At 43.2% G+C, this 19,770-nt stretch overlaps 1 protein-coding gene across 4 annotated transcripts in view; it reads left to right on the forward strand.

The window, feature by feature from the left end:
• The first annotated feature begins 5,658 nt into the window (after nt 1-5,658).
• Nucleotides 5,659-19,770, forward strand: part of RBM47 (RNA binding motif protein 47) — a 158,475-nt gene continuing 144,363 nt past the window's right edge. For 3 of the 4 annotated variants that reach the window (XM_088021191.1, XM_088021189.1, XM_088021190.1), the window contains exons 1-2: nt 5,659-5,747; nt 5,896-6,054. The gene's annotated coding sequence lies outside the window, so the exon portion shown is untranslated. Of the gene's footprint in view, nt 5,748-5,895; nt 6,055-19,770 lie in introns of those variants that run through there. The other variant, XM_088021192.1, reaches the window with a different exon arrangement.

Genomic DNA, 19,770 nt, shown 5'->3' on the forward strand with positions numbered 1-19,770 from the left:
TTCCCTTTGTATTATGTATAGTTATATAGATATGTCTGCCTTTCTAATGTGAGGGAGCGGACCATGTTTCTATTCATCTGTGCATCTCCATTGCATGACTCTTGGTAGAGACTCAGTAAACTCTTGCTGAACAAGTCTAAGTTAGACTGCCACTAACTTCCTGGGCTTACACATGGTAAGGCCACTGGCTGGTTGTTTACCTGTCGCTATGAAACCTTAGGTCCGTGAAGATAAGGACTATATCTCATTTATTTTTCTTTTTTTTTTAAAGATTTTTATTTATTTATTGAGAGAGAGAGAATGGTAGAGAGAGAGCATGAGAGGGAAGAGGGTCAGAGGGAGAAGCAGACTCTCTGCTGAGCAGGGAGCCTGACGCGGGACTCGATCCTGGGACTCCAGGATCATGACCTGAGCCGAAGGCAGTTGCTTAACCAACTGAGCCACCCAGGCGCCCTCTCATTTATTTTTCTATATTCAGCTTGCTGCACAGAACCTGACACATAGGAGATATTCGATAAATATTTGTTAGCTAAAACAATGGACGGTTGGTTGGATGAATAATGGTTAACAATGCTTGCGTGGGGGCTTATAACGGTCTGGTGCTATTTCCAGTACCCCATTTACAGTAACATATGGGATCTTCCAAACACTCCTAATGAGGTGAGAACTGAGGAGGAGTGTTAAGGCCCTGGGTAGTCAAGTTGTTTGCTCACAGTTGCATAGTTAGTAAGAAACAGGATTCAGACTCGGGCAGCTGGTTCCAGACTGTGTTCTTAATTGCTATGCTTATACCGGTGATGGGTGGGTGGTTGAATGCATGGATCTACAGGGGACTTCTGAGCAGAGAAACAACAGAAACAAAGGTAAGAATATTCCCTTCAGTGGCGCTTGGGTTGCTCAGTTGGGTAAGCGGTTAAGTGGCTGCCTTCAGCTCAGGTCATGATCTCAGGGTCCTGGGATCGAGCCCCACGTTGGGCTCCTTGCTCAGCAGAGAGCCCGCTTCTCCCTCTCCCTGCCGTTCTGCCTACTTGTGCTCTTTCTCTATTTCTCTGTCAAATAAATAAAATAAAATCTTAAAAAAAAGAATATTCCCTTTATTTCGACATGGTTTTTATGGTCAGTAAATTTAACTACATCTGCAATTAATTCTATCCTATAAAATACTCACCCCCTGTGCTATATGTCAAATTAAAACTTTAACCATGTTTTTGAAAACCCTACATCTCAGATTCTCGATGAGTTAAACCCTACCTCTCTTGACACACGCTTCTACGTACTGATGATAACATTCAAATGTATCTCCACATTCCCTCATTCATTCAACAAACACTTTTTGAGCGCCTACCATGTGCCAGACACCGTCTTTAGGCTGGCACTACCACTCCCAGGATGCACACGTATGTAAAATAATCGTAGACAATCTTTTGTGAGTCCATAGAGCATAATGGTGAGGATCACAGGCTCGGGAGCTTCCCACTCTGCCACTTTCTAGCGGGGGGATTTCAGCAGGATCACATACCTATTCTGCATGTTGGTCTCTTCATATATGAAGTGGGTGTAACAACAGTCTCTATCTCATGGGGTTGTGAGGATTAGATAGTTTAGACATGTAAAGTGCTTCACATAGTGTCTGGCAAATGTGCTAGTAACTTAATAAATGTTAGTAATTTTACATTGACAATCATTTCTGGTAAGTTATTGCTGAATGATTGAGCTTCTTATGAGGCTGTTTTCCATTATAAAATAAAAAGAGGTCTGGAGATCTCTGGTGGGGAATCAGTCTTAAAGGGGTAGAAAGGAATCAACAGCCTCTGTTTCCATAACAAAACCATTTCTTGGTCTCGAGTGGGCCTTTAAGGGGCCTATAATTGACTTCAGTGTTCCTTCCATCTCAGCGGGCAGGTGGGGGCGGGAAAAGCCTTCAGTCTAAGCAGGCGGGCTCTGGCAGACCTATTTGTGCAGGAAGGACGGAGGTCAAGGGACTCCTTGTATTGAAGGCCTTTCTCAAAATGAAGGATTTGGCTTCTGAGATTAATGTGTGGAGTGAACCCCTGCTATACTTAATTCCCTTTTTTGTGAACTCAGTACATTTTTAAAATTCAGTGAGGGGCCCTCCTGTAGTGTGGCATGGAGACCGCAAACCCAGGTGCCCTTCTGATGGAGTCCTGGGGGAGGGGGCCCTCCCTCATCCTTTGACCCATGAGCTGATGTCTGTGTTCTACACTTAGTGGCTGGGCCAAATCATTTGCATTCAAGTGTGCCCAGGAATAATATGCCTTCAATTTGCACACATTAGATCCAGTGTGGATTTCATATAAAAATTAGAAAATAAGAGATTAAGCCAAAATTCTCCTATGGGTAGCCGGTGGCCACCATATGAAGGAAGGAGAGGCTGTGGAAACTGTGGTTTCTCTGGGTCTCTCTGGGTCAAGTTGCCTGTTCTAGGTCAAAATAGGTTTATTTTCGGTTGGGAACAATATCAGCAGCCTCAACAGAAAGTTTGGGTTCAGGTCAGCGATTGTATCCCATCCAACAATAATTTTTCTGTTTCAGGTAAAATTAGGGGAAATGAGGGAAACAGGTAGAAAGTAAAAACCACTGAAAAGGTATTACCCTTTTTCATACTGTAAAAGGGTACCTAAAAGGTCAGCTCTTATAAGAAATAAATAGAAGCTCCCTTCTCCCCAAAAGTCAATTGCTTACTATGATCTCACCACAGTCACAAGGAATTGGTTTATGAAGAAATAATAATAGCAAGAACAGTTAACAGCAATCACTACATGCCAGGGATTATTCTCAGCTGTTTACATTTATTTATTGAATGCATCATTTAGGCCTCACCTGTACTGTTTGAGTACATAGTCTTTGGTCTTTAAGAAACACATATCAGGACGCCTGGGTGGCTCAGTCGGTTAAGCGTCTGCCTTCGGCTCAGGTCATGATCCCAGGGTCCTGGGAGCGAGTCCTGTATCAGGCTCCCTGCTCAGTGGGGAGCCTGCTTTTCCCTCTGCCTGCAGCTCCCCCTGATTGTGCTCTCTGACAAAGAAATAAAATCTTAAAAAAAAAAGAAAAGAAACATATTGAGGGGCACCCGGGTGGCTCAGTCAGTTAAGTTTATTGTCACAATTCTAGTAGTAGGGAAATGTAAAAAGCAGTAAAAAAACCTAACTCTGTTACTTACTAGCAACTTGAAACAACTGTTAAGAACCTCAGTTTCCTCATCTGAGCAATAGGGCAATGCAAATGGTTTGTGCTTTTCTCATGCTTACCTCACACAGTCGTGATGGTCAAAGATGATATGTCATTGGAGATGCTATGGAGATGAGTGGTTATTATTACGCCTTCAGTTTGCCTCTGTTGATGAGAGCATCCTGGAAAAGTGTTATTTGATCTGAGACTTAAACACATGCGCAGGAAGATTCTTTGTGAGCTGTGGAGTACGCTTTTTCCAGGTACAAAAGGAAATACCATTTTTTGAGTACCGATATGTGCCAGGAACTGTGCTAAGATTTCACCTCTCATTTAACTGTTAAAGAAATCTAGGGAGGTAGGTGCTGTTACTTTATAAATGAAGACACTGTGAAGCTCAGAGCAGTTAAGCAATTTGCCCAGCATCACACAGCTGGGACAAAACTGAGACTCAGACTCAAATCTGTGAGAAACCAAGCTGTATGCTGTTTGCATTCATTCTAGCACATTGCCTTACGGGACGAATGGAAAGAAGGAAGCAGAAAGCAAAACGCAGGGGTCTGCAAACCTAAAACGCCCCAGGATCATGGGATTTGCCTGAGAATTAAAATAATAGAAACAGGCATCAAGGCTCAGCCACAAAGAAGAAATGATGTTGGCTGACATTTCTTTTGTTACAGCCTGCTGCTTAACAAGTCAGTTTTATTTTCACATATTCCTGGGGAGGACAGTGGAAAGTATTTAGGAACAAAGATTATAAAATCCATTTAGTAGGTGGCAGTGGGCAAAACTGAGAAAGAAGTGCCAGGTAACATTTGAGACTTCCTTCCAGGGACTTGTGCCCCCGTCAAGGGCCATCTTCTCTGACTGCTGCCCAGTTCACTGACCTCCACACTTTCACACTCACTGTCTGATTCCTGGTCATTATTCCCCAGACTTTGGCCCAGGGCTTCCTATGGAAAATCCTGTCCTCAGGTGGAAAAATCAATAACCCTGAGAATGTTCTCTCTTGACTCCTTTAACTCAAAGCATCCCCGACAGCGAAAGGTTCTTGAGACCACCATCCAGATACTTCTGAAAAATAAAAGAAAAACCCAGGCTAATGTAGCCTGGAGTCTGTACATTGCCTTAAGGGTGCAGAGCCCTTGTTCACGCCGGGCAGTGTGAACCCTTCGATGTGGTACGGGAACCTCAGAGTATCCTCACTGCCGGCTGTGGCTAGTTCGCTCTCACCTGATTGACGAGGAATGAACCCAGAAAAATGTTTAATGGATCTGAGGTAAATCTTGCCCCATTAGGGAAGATAAAAAACCCAAAGGGATCTAAAATGTTGCAGAACTCTCTGCTGGTTAAGGAATCATTTTTCCTAAAGGTGGCAAATGTTGTTTTAGATTTAACTAGAACTGGGGAACTAGTCCTGGTCTCACTATGCAGTGAAGTCTTGAACTAATGGACCTGAGTGTCTTCATCTGTAAAACGTGGGTAAAGTAGCTCACAGGATTGATTTGTAAGATCAGATAAGATGAGGTGGGGGGGGTGGGTGGGAAGTGCTTGGTAAAGCACAAAGGGACTCATTAATGTAAAAGGGATGGCGATTTCTTTCTTTCAAGGTGGAGGAAAAGGGTGTTCTTTCAGCACTGATCACATTTTTTAGCCTTCAATAATCCCTTTTTAATATTTATGAGGAGTTTAAAAATCATTTTCCCCTATATCACACTGTTTTTCAAATGGCAAGGATCATTGTCTGGCCTGCGTCAGCTTCTAACTGAAAAGTATAAGTAACTTTCCTAGGGTCAGGCAGCAAGCATATCGATTTCTTAAATTCAAATTAGAATGAAGCACCCATCTAAGGTTGATTGCTGGTCCTGAGTTTCCGATTCCTGAACTTCATGGAATGCACAGGCCAATTTATCTCCATGTATTTTGTCAATCTTGCAACTTTTAAGTGAGATGAAAATGAGTTGGACACACCTTTACAGGAACTTTACTTTCCATTGTATTCGAGACTGTCTACAATGTAGACGATGAGCAAAAATCTCATCATTGGAATCTTCCAGAAACTGAGCCAAAGTCTCATCCTTGGAATCTTCCGGAAGCTGGGAGAAGGTCCAAAAACCCTTGCTCACGGCCTTACAGCTAGTGAGCAGCAGTACTAGGTCTAGAGTCCACTTCTAACTCTGATCATGCCCTGTGCTCTTCAGAGAAAAGCCAGAGTACAAATACAAATAATAATGATAATAATAATATTAACGGAGGTTAACTATGTGCCAGGCACTGTTCTAAGCTCTTCCTATGTACTCATTTAACCAGCAGAAAAACAGTTTTGGACTAGTCCTTCACTAAAATAGCCAAGTGAGAAACAGTACTTTTTTTTTTTTTCTCAGTTGGTGACATTGCAACCCGAAATCACAACTCCGTTTTAGGTTCCTGGTGGTGCCTGCTTCCTCTTCTAGTTTGTTTAGTCACAGAATTCGATTCCTGTTGGCCGGTTACACGCCTGCAAACAGGCTTAGCGCTCTATTGAAATGCGTGAGGCTCCTTAACTCTTGTATAAACAGGTAACGCGAAGGGGTGGGGCACGGATTGCGGGTTTCTTTGGGATGGGGTTGGGGTGGGGGTTAGAGCCAAGTCCCCAGAGATCAGGCAAGGTTAAGGGAGGGCTTGGCGGCTGTTTTCTAAAGGCAGTGTTTTTTGTTCCCTTTCTAGAAACCAGCTGTAACTTTAGGTCAGGGCGCATTAAAATGAGCCACTTCTGAACGAGCAGCGCCCAGGCCCCAGGCCCTGCTGCGAAGGCCCCGGCAAAGGTCAGGGTTTCGGCCGCGTGACGTTCCTTCCTGCGCCCGTGCGAGCGCTGCTGTGCCTCAGGTAAGGACACTCTGGGAGGCCCCCCCTGCCTTCGGGCCCGCCGCGGGGCTGGCTGTGACACTACCTGGTTAAACGGCTCGTGTACCGGGCGGGGGCGGGGGGACGGGGAAGAACAGGGGTGGGGGGGTACCGATCTACTTGTGATTCAACAGCAGGTTCCTTATTCCTCAAACATGGTTCTGCTTCGTTTCTCTGAACAGCCCAAAGGGGGCCAGACGTCTGAGGGCAGATGTCCTCAGGCGCAGCAGGTGCCACTTCTGGGGCCGTTTCTGGATGTCAGAAATGGATGTGACTTTTGGAGCGGGGAGAGAAGCCTGTCTGGTGAAGTCCCCAAATCTCTCCCATCCGGGCAGATTTTTTTTTTTTCCCTTTAACCTTCAGCAAAGGTATCTGAGGTCCTAAAACAACAGGAATGTTGCACTGGCCTTTAGCCAGCGGAGGCTCAGCGAGCAGGATAAAATTTCAGTGCAGATTTACGGGAAGTTGCCGGTGTTGGGAGTAAAAATCTGGTTTGGTGAGTTTAAGGGAAGGGAGTAGACGAGAGACAACCTTGCTACTGTGAGGCGAATGGCCTCGGCTGGGGGAGGGCGGTGGGAGGAGGGAGGAGGGGAACAGGGAAGAGCTCGGAGACCAGACCCGGAGCGCTCCCCGTGCGCGGCGCCCGACGCAGCCGGGCTCCCGGGGCCAACTCGTCTCCCCCTCGGGCTGCGGACCCCGCGCCGCTCGGCCAGTGGAATCGCCGCGCTTTCAAGTTCTCGCTCTCGCCAGGAATTTAGCCCCCGAGAGCTGCCTTCTTGTTATCGCTCCTGCTTCCCACTTTGGAATGTGCAGTTTGGGACAGTGAGAAGCCGGGGCTTGGGGAGTTGTCCTCGTGGAGAGTTGCTCTCCGCAGGTTTCCAAGGTTAAGACATTCTGACAAACTGGAATTCCCAGGGCCTGGGAGTTAAGCCTAAAACGATCTGTTGCTTTAAGCGGCGCGGTGGGGAGTAGCTGGACACTCCTTATTTTGATTTTACATTAAAAAGAGGGAGGCCGAGAAGATGTTGTAGGTTACTTCCTAGCCGTGTAAATTGCTACCGGGCTGTGAGTGGTGTTAATTTCTGAAGTGGGCGACTCCAGATACATAACAAAGGTAAGGTGGTTTTTGGCAATCCTTCTAACTACCTTCCCTTAATCTTACATCTGGGTCGCAGTTTTGAACAATTTTTTTTCTTTTTCTCTCTTCAGCCCTGATCTCCCTCATTGTAACGCTCTCCTTGCAGCTCTGATACGTTTAGTGGGAAAGAGATGGTTTATAAAAAGATTTTAAAAGCGTCAGCTTCTGGAAAAGCAGAAAATCATATACAGTCAGCCCCATCATGTTTCCTCTGGTGATGAAACCTTTTCCATACAAGAAACAGATTTTTTTTTTCACCCTTGAAAACACATGACTGGGTCAACCAGAGGCACAGGTGACTTTAGAATCAGGTTATTAAAGTGAGATTGAGGAAATTTCGTGACAGGCATCTATTGCATTTAAGTGTGAAGATGGGGGGAATGAGGAGGAATGGCTTGCGGCAGTAATTTACCTCCAAAGGTAACACTAAACGGAGGAGGCTTAGTTGTTTAAAGTTACAAATTCAGTCTGCATAAAAGTGTAGGGCTGATGAATTATGACAGTTGACAAACCACCAGTCACCGGATATTGAATAAATCAGTTAAAATAAATGATGTGGAGCTTTTCAAATAAATGATGCACTTTTTTAATTAGGTAAAAGTTCATCTACTCCTGGATACGGCTCCAAGACATTTGGGGATGTGGCTTCTTTCTTGAGGCTTATCAAAGTGATAGAAAGATAGCATCCTCAAGGTATTTACTTAAAGGCCACACTGGTTTTTATGAAAATCAAGCAATTTTTTTTCTAATGGCATCTGAATGACTCACTCATTTGTCTTTAGCAGGAATGCAGATTAGAAATGTGTTCTTTATTTCACTTAGCAAAAAAAAAAATATTCTTTAAAAGTTTTAATGCTGGACTCACACATTTTTCAGGGGAGAGGAAGCAAAGGGTTGACAACCAGACATGAAGAAGTTTTAAGCACAACTGCACTTAGACCAAGAGCGTTTGAGAACTGCAGGTGCCCATTCGATTCTAACAGGTGAAAGGTTGTCAGTGGGGATGAGGCGACGAGATAGCACTTTGTGCGAGTTTGTGTTGCTATTAATTTAAACAGCGATCTTGGGCAGATTGATGGTCTGAAATCTCGGAGGGAAACAAAACCAACTCAGTCTGAGAGGAAAAAAGGAGGAAGAGAAAGAAATGGTTTTGGTATCTTTTCTCGTCCACCTTACCCTTCGTTCAGCCTGGTCCGATAGGGATACCGTCGGCCTCTTTGTCTTAATAACTGCATACGGGAGAATGAGGAATCAGAAATTTCACCAAAGCCTAGCTTCATTATTAACGTTCAAGATTTGTCAAATGAGGAAATAAGCTGTCGACAACAAAGCCGCCAGCCTCATAAATTCAAGTGTTCAAGAGTCTTTTTGAGTGTACGTGGAAAATGAATCAAATTTTGAAGATAACTTTAGCTTCCTCTTGGTTCGTGAGTTTTCTGAAGCTTGTAGGATTGAAAATCTGGCATCATCATTATACTCCAGCCTCTATAGTTTTAATAGTCAACATATTTGTTTTTGATTCCCTATTGCGCTGCTGTGGGCTAAATTTTGAAAGGATTGTGACCAAAACAGTTGGTGACAAAGATAGACTCAAGATAGAAAACAGGGAAACTGCTTCTGGCCACGTGTCCTATATACTTGCTCTAACTAGTGTTTAATAAGACTACTCACATTTTTTTTTTCCTCACATGATAAGAACATTCAGTTTAGACTGTTCTCTTTGGTTTATTAGTAATGGAACCTGTTCTAGGTAATTTAAACAAAGATTAGAAGGTTAAAGCAGATGAAATTATTATTATTTTTTTACAAAATGCATTTGCTTTCCAAATTCTACTCTTGATCTGAAGATTTGGTAAGATCAGGAGTCCCAAATGATTGAGCTTTGACTGCTCTAGGAAGGTATTTGCCTATTTCAGACAGGATTCCACCTCACATTTCCAGTCCCTTCTGATTTTTCAGGAACAGGCAGAGGACTAGGTTTAGGGGTGCTGGTAGGAGGAGAGGGATCCCAAAATTGGACACGAGGTTCAAGTGAAACTGTGATTACGTTTTCCCAGAGGATGCATAAGCCTAGAAAAAATGTACTCTGAAGAGGGGTTAAGTTTGGGATTCATAAGATTTAGAAAAAGGATGTATTTTGCCTAAATCTAGAATTTGTGTGCCAAACATTTAAGTTACAATGAAGACATGAATGCAGCTTAAAAAGTGGTTGGCAGGATGATTCCAAGGTAAAGGTTATTGGAACATTTCAACCGCTGGCCTGATGAAGAGATATATTTTTCCCCTTGGGAGCAGTTTCTGTGTCTTATGATGGTGTCGACTTTCTGGTTCAGGGTTGTAAGAGGTACGTGCTAGTCAAACAACCACCTGCTTGGAGTAATTGCTTCAAAGAACAAATGGAAAAAGGACTTTCAAGAAGGGCAATGCAGGAATGACTTGAGTTGTGAGGTAGGAGGCCTTTCGATTCTCCAGAAAAGAACTGTTGTGGGAATGACAATAAGTAATTGTTCAGTTACCACCTCAGGTTGCTGGAAACCTCTCAGGCTAGAGGCATTGAGGGGGAAATGGCACCTTGCCACCTTTTGCGTGTGGTCTCTGAATCGTCTTGTCAGGAAAACTCTCCTGAGGTGGTCTGCATTGGATTTCTGATGGTTTCTTCTCTTGTAGTTGCTTCTCCTTCATTTCTGTCAGCATCTGTATGGGGGAGAGGAGACAGAGGGACAAGGTATTCTCTCCCCTAGCAGTCGCATGCCCCTTCTTTTTAGGACCTTTTATATTTTGTCCTGAAAAATGGGTGAGGGAGGAATTTTCCAGTAAAAGTAGAAGGGGGGAGAGTATCTGGAGGATCACGTGGCCGAGAAACAGGTGAGTTCCAAATACTGTTAGTAATGTGGAATGCACTGGAAAGCTCCCGTGGAGATTTATTAATGCCCTCAAATTGTTGCGGGTGAACTGGCAACTGTAGGATTTAGAGGCTCACCCCCCCCACCTTTTGTAATTCAAATGCCTCTAGTACACTGCAATAGATGGCTAATATGAACGGGTTCAAGGTATCATCCCTTGGTAGGACCATAAGGAAACTGATTACAAAAGGCAGACTCTCAACTGCGTTATTGCCTTCCATTCTGCCTTTTCTCTACTTTGTGCCACGGTTTAAGAACACCTGAAAAAAAAAAAAATCCCACCTCAGTTTATGTAGCTTCTGTGTATGATACGAGCATTCTGTTTCATGGTTGTGAATATTCCGTTGTTGTCATCACGGGAACTTCATTAGTGAAAAAACGATTTGTAGGTATGTTTAGACGTAAGCTCATATGTTTGTACAATATAAAACCTAAGTAAACTGATACTCTACCAGAATTGACAGTAGTTTATGGTTGCTCTTTGGATAAACCCTATCAAGTTTTAAGAGGAGTCATTTTAGAAATCAGAAGTATAATCTCTACCTTTCTGAAGGCCATTTAAGAGATATGACATCGGAGAGGACAAAGGGCTGGTGTAACCCTGAAAACCCTTTGTGATTTGGGAAAATGTCAGTCCTTTGGTCTCAGCAGATTCCTGGTAGGGCAAAATATATATTTTACTTAGAAGTTATATCTATTCACATTAATCAAGAAAACCATCTCCAGTCTCCTCAATTAAAGCTATTTGTCTTTGAGGATACTGTACTTTTGTGGTTCTTAGGAACATGATGGCCCAGTACCAGGACCATGGGAGGTACCCAGTGTGTATGTGTTGAATGAAAGGAGAGTTGCTGATAGTTCTAGCTTCCTGATTGTGCTTTGCTTTGGCTAATAGTTTTGCTCCTATTCGTCCACCAACTGAGGAGAAAGTGTGATCCCAGAAACTGTGGATAATTGGATAATCCATACGTGGGTGAGCAAGAGTTAACTATATGTGCCAATGAACAGTGGTTGGGGTACAATGAATGTGGGGCATTGTGCACCGAAACAGGAACAGGATGTCTCTCTACCTGACCAAGGAAATGCCAACCTGTAAAAATTAGAATAAAAATATTTACCTTTCGGAGCACTGAGACCCGGCTCAATCATTTTTGTAAAGCATTTCACATCGTGCCAAAAGAAAAAGAAAAGTATTTAATAAAATGAAGAAGATTTTTTTTTTTCAGGTGCTTCTTCTCTGAGATCAATTTGATTGCCATTCTGAAAATGTTTATTTGAGCCTTTCACGCTTGGGTCAAATAGTCATGTTTCTAAAAGTAGGGATCCACGTGCGTGATGATAATAGCACTGTAGCTCTTGAAAAGACAGCTTAACTAATATTTCTGTTTGTTATTTATTTTTAAAAATAATAACATGGTCCTTGGTACACCAAGCTCTTGCCAAGGTTAGGCGCATCTTCTCAGTAGGCTTCCCAAGACAAAGTTGCCTTTGTGTAATTAACTGGGAGGATTTGGTGGCACAGGAAACTCAATGGGGCGCTGCAACTTATTATTAACAGAAAATTCAATGGCCTGATGTGTGTATACTGTACCCGCTGATATCTATGATATATTTCTCCATGCAGATGATCTCATTATTGTAGACTTTCCCAGGGAGGAATGTGGGGGTTGGGAATTTTCCTTGGAGTTCAGTTAGATTCTAGAAGACAAAAGCTGCAGCATACTGACGCGGAGAACTCACCTCTGCGGACTAGTTTGTTCTGAGGGTAATCAGCAAAATTTGGTCACACGGGGAAAGAAAGAAAAGGTGGCTAGCCAGAGTGAAAATGACAGTTTGGGGAAAAGGGATAACAGTTGCGCTAAATTCAAACTCCTTGGCAGAGTGGCTCAGAGTATGGACTGCCTTGATTCACATCCTGGCCATGCCATTTAGGAGCCAGGGGACTTTAGGCAGTTACCTAAAAAACAAAACAAAAACAAAACCAGAAAAACTCTCTCCGTGACTCAGTTTTCCCAGCTGTAAAATGCCCACCTTACAGGGCTGTTACAAGGAATAACTAGATTACTGTGTGAGCAGAGATTGGCATGGCGCTGGGCATGAAGTCAGTATAATATGGCACATAGTCAAGGTGATGGGCACATGTACCATGTTTTGATGTATTTCTGTGTTTGAGTTCTTACCTCACCACCCTCCTTCATATAAGAGTTTTCTTTCACGACCTCTTCTGCTGGTTGGAATCCAGGACTCTCTTCTTAACTTCACTATTTGGCTTTGACCAAGTGGCCGTTGCCATTGCACACAGGCACTATTTTGCTGAGTTACTTTTGGTTTTTGTATCTTAGTTGTATGGAGAAAAATGTTACTTGGAATCACCAAGGTACACTTTTTTCCTCTCTCTAGGTAAACAAAAGATGTTGATTAGAGACAAAAGGAATGATAACTGTTGTATCTGTTGGTGAGACACCGCCAAGTGGCCTGCTGAAGACTTGAGTATAGATTGTCAGAATTGGTGGGGTGCCTGACTGGCTCAGTTGGTAGAGCATATGACCCTCCATCTTGGGGTTGGAGGTTCAAGTCCCCACACTGGGTGTACAGGTTACCTAAAAAAATTAAACCTCTAAAAAAAAATTCCCAGGAAGGGCTAACACAAAATGGAAATATTCTGTGAAAAGAACCCTAAATACATCAAACTTAAATAGTTCCTATTATGACTTTTGTTGGTTAGTATTAGCTAGTCATAATCATAATGTATAATATATGGACCTTTCTTAGAACTGCCACAGTGCCTTACCTGTGTATTTCTTTTTTTTTTTTTAAAGATTTTTATTTATTTGACAGAGAGAGACACAGCGAGAGGGGGAACACAAGCAGGAGGTGTGGGAGGGGGAGAAGCAGGCTCCTGCAGAGCAGGGAGCCCGATGCGGGGCTCGATCCCAGGACCCTGGGAACATGACCTGAGCTGAAAGCAGCCGCTTAACCGACTGAGCCACCCAGGCGCCCCGTACCTGTGTATTTCTCATGGCATTTTATATCACTTCTTACTTTTGTACATTCACTGTTTTCCCTACCGAACACAAACTAAGTTCTTTGGAGATAGGATTTGTATCTGAATAATACTTGTATTCCTCAGTGTCTCTAGTTTATAGTTGAGTGCCTGATAAATAAGAATTTCTTAGCCCAGGAACGCCGGGTGACTCAGTCGGTTAAGCACCTGCCTTGGGCTCAGGTCATGATCCCAGGGTCCTGGGTTCGATCCCAGCATCGGGCTCCCTGTTCGGTGGGGAGTCTGCTTCTCCCGCTCCCACTGCTTCCTGCTCCCCCTGCTTCTGCGCTCTCTCTGACAAATACAATCTTAAAAAAAAAAAAAAAAAAAAAGAATGTCTTAGCCCAGATACATTGCCATCTAAAATCATGGCATTTTGCATTCCATGGGTATGTATACTTTTTTTTTTTATTTTTTAAGTAAGCTCTACCCCCAACGTGGGGCTTGAACTCAGGACCTTGAGATCAAGAGTTACACACTCTACGGACCGAGCCAGCCAGTCACCCTGATTACACATTTTTATTTGCATGACTTCTTTTTCTCCCCACAAGCATTTTACCCCAAATTGTTAAGTAGGGGAAATATGATGGAGCTGCAGCAAACTCAGGCAGGGCTGAGCCAGAACAGAAGCCCTATCCACAGTCCAGCCTCTGAAAGCAGGGCAGGGCGGGGGAGGCCAGGGTAGAGAGGGGGTGAAATTTTACGGTGTACCCATTGCATTGTCTAAAAGTTTATTCCTCTTTTTTCTGCTCTTTAATATCCTTGAAAAAGCTCAGACCTGTTACTAGGTAACTATGAGAAGGTGAAGAAATGCATTTTCTCAAGATTAGGAGGATTTATTAGATAATTTATTAGGAAAAAGAACATTTTCCCAAAATTAGGGGACATGAACAGAGAGATCCAAGAGAGGAAATAATGTCAGGTGAACACATAGATCGGTGAGCCGCAGTGGTGTGGTTTTGTCCGTGGGCTGGCGCTGTACTCTTGGCCAAGGAAAAGTGTTGAGGAAGGAGGACAGATGATCAAGAAGTGTTGAGAGAATTGCTTCTAGTGAAATCCTATTTGCAGAGCAAAGGGAATCCAGTAACAAGTTAGCTCTTCCCACTTGCTGCAAACAATAGTTTGGCTCAGGCACCTCCTCTGCTCTTTGCCCTTCATTGTGGGTTCCAGGATCCACCTCAGATTATATGTAGATTTGCCAGTGAGTAAACAGAATCTACCAGCTCGGATTTGTGCTCTGTTTTTGCAATCGCTCCGCTGTCCACAGAGACAGCACTCCCAGCCTGGGAAGGCAGGGATCTTGGAATATCCTCCCAGCACCCTTCCCAGAGTGGAACCTAGGAGGAGTCACTCCCCAGTAGTATCTGTAGGAGGCACACAGACCCTGAAATTAGTGGTAACACCCATGTTCTCACATGTCCTAGTAATTTGTCTCGGGTCTTGCCCTTTCTCCACTGACTAGAGATAGTCCATGAACTAGTCACTAGAACTGCAGAAACTGCTTTTCTGTTCTTGCTTTCGCCTTTGCCCTCACCCCTACACTGCTTTTGACACGGTATCTAGAAGGATTATATATTTTTTTAAGATTTTATTTATTTGAGAGAGAGCGAGAGCGTGCATGCCCGTGAGTGCAGGGGGAGGAGCAGAGGGAGAGGGAGAGAGAGAATCTCAAGTCGACTCTGCTGAGTGCAGATCCCACTGCAGGACTCGATCTTACGACCCTGAGATCATGACCAAAATCAAGAGACAGCGCCTAACTGACCGAGCCACCCAGGCGCCCCTAGAAGGATTATTTTATTTTATTCTTATTATTTTTTAAGATTTTATTTATTAGAGAGCGTGAGAGAGAGAGATCACGAGCAGGGGGATGGGGTGGAGGGAGAAGCAGACAACCTGCTGAGCAGAGATCCCGATGTGGACTCCATCCCAGGACCCTGAGATCATGCCCTGAGCCGAATTAACCGATTGAGCCACCCAGGCGCCCTAGAAGGGTTATTTTAAAACAGAAGTCAGATCATGTCAGTCCCCTGCTGAGATGCCCTTCTCCATCACACTTAAAGCCAGTGAGGCACTATATTTCTAGTCCCATTACCTCTTTAACTTCACCTCCTTTCACTCGTTCCCTTACTCACTCTGCTGTAGCCACTGTTTCATGCCTCAGGGCTTTTGCATGAGCTGTTCCCTCTCTTTGAACCATTTTCCCCAAATACCTGCATGGCTCACCTTTTCACCTCTTTCAAGCCTTTGTTCTTCCTCCCTTTATCAAAAACAGTACTTCCTCCTTCCTGTTGGCACTCTCTATCTTCCTTCCTTGCTCTGTTTTTCTTTTTGGTACTTAGCATGCTGTGTAATGATGTAGTTCATTGTCTCTTCCCACTAGAGTGTATGCTTCATTTATTGATGTATCCCAAATACCTTAGGGTGGAGTCTGCCACAAAGTAGGTACTCAGTAAATATTTGTTGAATAAATGAATAAAACACACAGGCTTTTACACAGCACAAGTATGATTGAAAGTGTAGTATAATTTGAGTGTCCTACTCAAAATACAACCACAGACACATCTTTCTGAATAAGCATGATTTTTCTCCCAGACCTCCCCTGTGAAGCTGCCATATTTTCTCTGGTTTCTCTGGTTTCCTTATTTTCTGTGCCACCGGGAGCGCTTGATGGAGGCTGATGACTAAGTAAAGAGCAAGGCAGGGCTGAGTGTCGGGGATGGCGCAATCATTTCAGCACTGTGCTATTTCCAAATCAAAGCCTCGTCTTTGGCAATCTTTTTGTGATTTCCATCTAATTCTTACAGCCCTGATTTGAACCAGTCTTGTGAATTGCATGCCCTACAGATAATTACACTTGTCTAACTCATGTTACTCTACGGTTTATTACTTTTTCTATTGTCATTTAATTATAATTAATGATTGTTCTGAAAGTAACTGTCAAGTGTGTTTTGTTTTTTTTAAACTATCTCTTTTGAGCTTTGAGATTTTGCCAAATGCCTATTGCTGTTACAGTACTCCATCTCAATTTTTCTTGATTGTAGAGCTCACTGAGGTATTTTGCCTTGACATGGCATGTGATGAGAGTGGTAGTGTCATTGTCCGTGTCTTTAATATTTCCCCATCATGTTTGCGCAAAACCTCTGTCTTACCTTGTACTGAGTGGCATAACAACTCCCCGATACGTTGTTCCTCATTGTCTCCCTTTGCACAGTTAACGTGGTTTGGCAAAACTACATTTCGTGGGCCTTGGTGGCACACCTCTCTGTGTGTCCACCTGTCTTTTTTTAGAGCCATAACACGGCACCGGAAGGAGCTTTTCCAATGGCTGGTAGAATCCTGTGGCTCCTAAGCTTGGAAACACTAGAACTGGTCTTTGAGGTGGGTATATACTCCATCAGCAAGGTTCTTTGCATTAAAAAACAACAACAACAACAGGCGATAGTACATAAATTCTGCTGCAGGTACGTGAAGATCCTGGATTTAATTATGTCTGACTTTTGTTGATTGTGGCTTGTGGCCGAGTTAGAATTACTTGGATTTTTTTCACTTCCAAGTTGATTTGGAAGCTGTCATCACAACTGATAGTCACTGGAAAGTTTGCTGAGGAATTAAATTAAATATTACCTAATAAACAGCTAATAATGATAGTACTTCCTGCAAATCATTTTATTACTATATGTACAGAATGGGACATTAAAAATGAACAGCACATAAATGTTAAATTAGACTTATCTTTAATGATATAATGTAGATGATGCTGATGTCATTATTTATGAGTTAGAAAAATTTATCAAAATACTGACCTAGTCAATAGGTACACTTGAAGAAAAAGATGAATATGAACTAAACTGGTTTAAACCAGACATTGAAAGACCTATTTTTCTTAGGTAGACACAGACTCAGCTGTTACTTATCAAGTCGCTGCTGTGTGCCAGTCACTGGGTACCACGTATGCAGGGGAGGAATAAAGTTCTCTGCCTCATGGGGCTTTCTTTGGGTGTGGACATGGGATTCAGTACTACGAAGGAACCACTGGGAACTAGATGATAGTAGGTGGGACTCTCCTAGCTGGGTGGTCCAAGAAGGCTCCTCCAGGGAGGTGGATGCTGAGGTTTCTGATGGATAGGAGGATCCTTGGATGGATTTATGAAGGTACTGAGGCTGGGAAAAGCTCGACACGTTGGGGGTCATAAAAGGCTGATGTTGCTGCAGGGCTGGAGTGAAGGGCAGAGGAGGGCTGTGAGGTAGGATTTGGGGGTTACTGAGACCTAGAGTATGTAGGCTTTTCAAGACCGTGGGAAAGAGTTTGCATTTTGTTTCTCTTGAGCCTAACGGAAAGCCATGAAAGGGGGTTTGCTAGTTACAATCTAAGTGACAGCTGGGTGGAGACTGGATTGGAGGGAGGTTGTCCCGTCCGACAAGGCAAGAAGGGCTGGCAGTAGAGATGGACAGAAGCGGGTTGACTGCATGAGATTCTTCTGCGTCTCCTCCTGCCTTTTTTACAATGTCTGTTCAGCAATGGCAGGAGTTTTACCAGCTGGAGGACATAGCAAGATTTGGTGATGGCCTGGATGTAGGGGTGAGGGAGGGAGTGAGGATTCTGGCTTGAGTTACCGGGTGCTGTGGGGGAGATTGAAGGAGAGCAAGTTTTAAGGGGGGCAGAGGGAATCAAACACTCTGGTTTGGGCATGTTTACTGAGATGCCTGTTAAACTTGCCAGGGAGATGTTTAGTTTCCCTTCGTATCCAGCACCATCGGCAAAACAGGAGGCACCTCTTCTAGCTCTTTTGTATTTTAGTATTTCTCTCTTTCTCACTATGGCCAGATTTGCAGATACAGGTTAGGTATGTGACCTTTATTTATATATCTCAAATGACAAAGTAATATTCTAACACTAAGTATCTACTGTGAATGGGAAACTGATGGTGGTGTTGGTGGGTTAACATTAAAAAATCTTGGGACTCCTGGCTGGCTCAGTGGGTAGAGCAGGTGACTCTTGATCTCAGGGATGTGAGTTCGAGCCCCATGTTGGGTGTAGAGATTACTTTAAAATCTTAAAAAAAAATTCGGAAATCTTAAGTATAGTTTCAGCCATCAAAGATCTCTTCTAATTCAAATTAATCCTGTTTATATTTAGTATTTCGATATTGAATGTTTGACATTTACATTATACAGTTAATATATGTTAATGTTTGATAAATATATATGCCAAGATAATTGAATATTTAATATAGAAAACTTCTTTAATTCACATTATGTCCCAATCATTATTAAATAACATTTAATATTGAAAACTAAGTGTAAATCGTGGATGAACAAAGATTCATCCCATATTACAAAAGATAAAAATATTACAGGATGAAACTGGATTTCCTTGTGAGTTACAATCACCTTAGGGGCATGGAAATTCATGCTGTAAATGTTGACACTTAAAAATGGATTCATTAAAAAAAATAGATCCATTTAGAACATGCACATATATTTCTTGTCTCTTCCTTACCTAACGTTACAAAGTGCAAATATGCACTTCTCCATATTATGTGAGTGGAAACTGGAAGCCAGTGTAGACACACTGAAGATCAAGGTGGGGGGGAAGGGAGTTGAATTAGAAGAGCAGTCATTCTGCCATTGAATCACAGGAGGAAAACTGCTAGGTTAGATGGCTTGCCCACATGTTGCAAAGTTCTTACAGACTTGATTCTTGGTTCCTAAATCCCATTTGGGATAGAGAATATTGCTGGCATATAGGGTGGTTCGAGACCAGTTCTTCTCTGCTGGGGAAGACTGTCCTCCAGGGGACTTTTGGCAGTGTCTGGATACATTATTGGTTGCCACCATTGGGGAGGGGTGGGGTGCTACCAGCATTTATGGGCAGAGGCCGGGGATGCTGCTAAACAACTTGCAATGCACAGGACAGTGCCTCACAACAAACAATTACTGGTCCCCAAATGTCAATAGTGCCAAGGTTGGGAAATGCTATCCTAGACAAGTCTTTGCTCGCCACAACCACTGTAGTCCCATACAACTTGAACAGAGTGTTTTTTCCTTTAGTTAGTTTGTTTGTTTTGAGAGAGAACACCTGCAAACAGATCGGGGTGGGGCAGAGGGAGATGGAGAGAATATTAAGCAGGCTCCATGCCCAGCGGGACTCAATTTCAGACCCTGAGATGATCTGAGCGGAAATCAAGAGTTGGCCACTTAACCGACTGAGCCACCCAGGCGCCCCTGTTTCTTCCTTCAGTTTTTAACACCCATCCCCTTTCTGAAGATTCAGGGTCAGGGAAGGGATTTGTGGGGAGAAGGTCAGGACAAAGTTGAACTGAACTCTGTTCTTAGGATGCAAGTGTTTGCCAGCACCCTAATTAACACTTTGGAAAAATCCCCAATTAATGGTTTTTCTCTTTGCTATGGGTTCAGTGCTTAATGTTAGTCACTGCAGTCCTTTCCCAGGTTCTGAGAATTTTTCCTTAGGTCCTACTAATGTCACTAAAATACCTACTTTTGTTAGGGTTTTTTTTTTTTTAATTTAAAAAAAAATTTTTTTTTTTTTAGAGGTGTGTTGGCATTTATAAATTTCTAACAGAGCCGGGCTTTGAGAAAGTTTGTTAGAATCT

The sequence above is a fragment of the Eumetopias jubatus genome, unplaced genomic scaffold (assembly GCF_037043125.1).
Source record: "Eumetopias jubatus isolate StellerSeaLion01/CBP00866 unplaced genomic scaffold, mEumJub1_p1.0 scaffold_2, whole genome shotgun sequence".
Classification (NCBI taxonomy): Eukaryota; Metazoa; Chordata; class Mammalia; order Carnivora; family Otariidae; genus Eumetopias; species Eumetopias jubatus.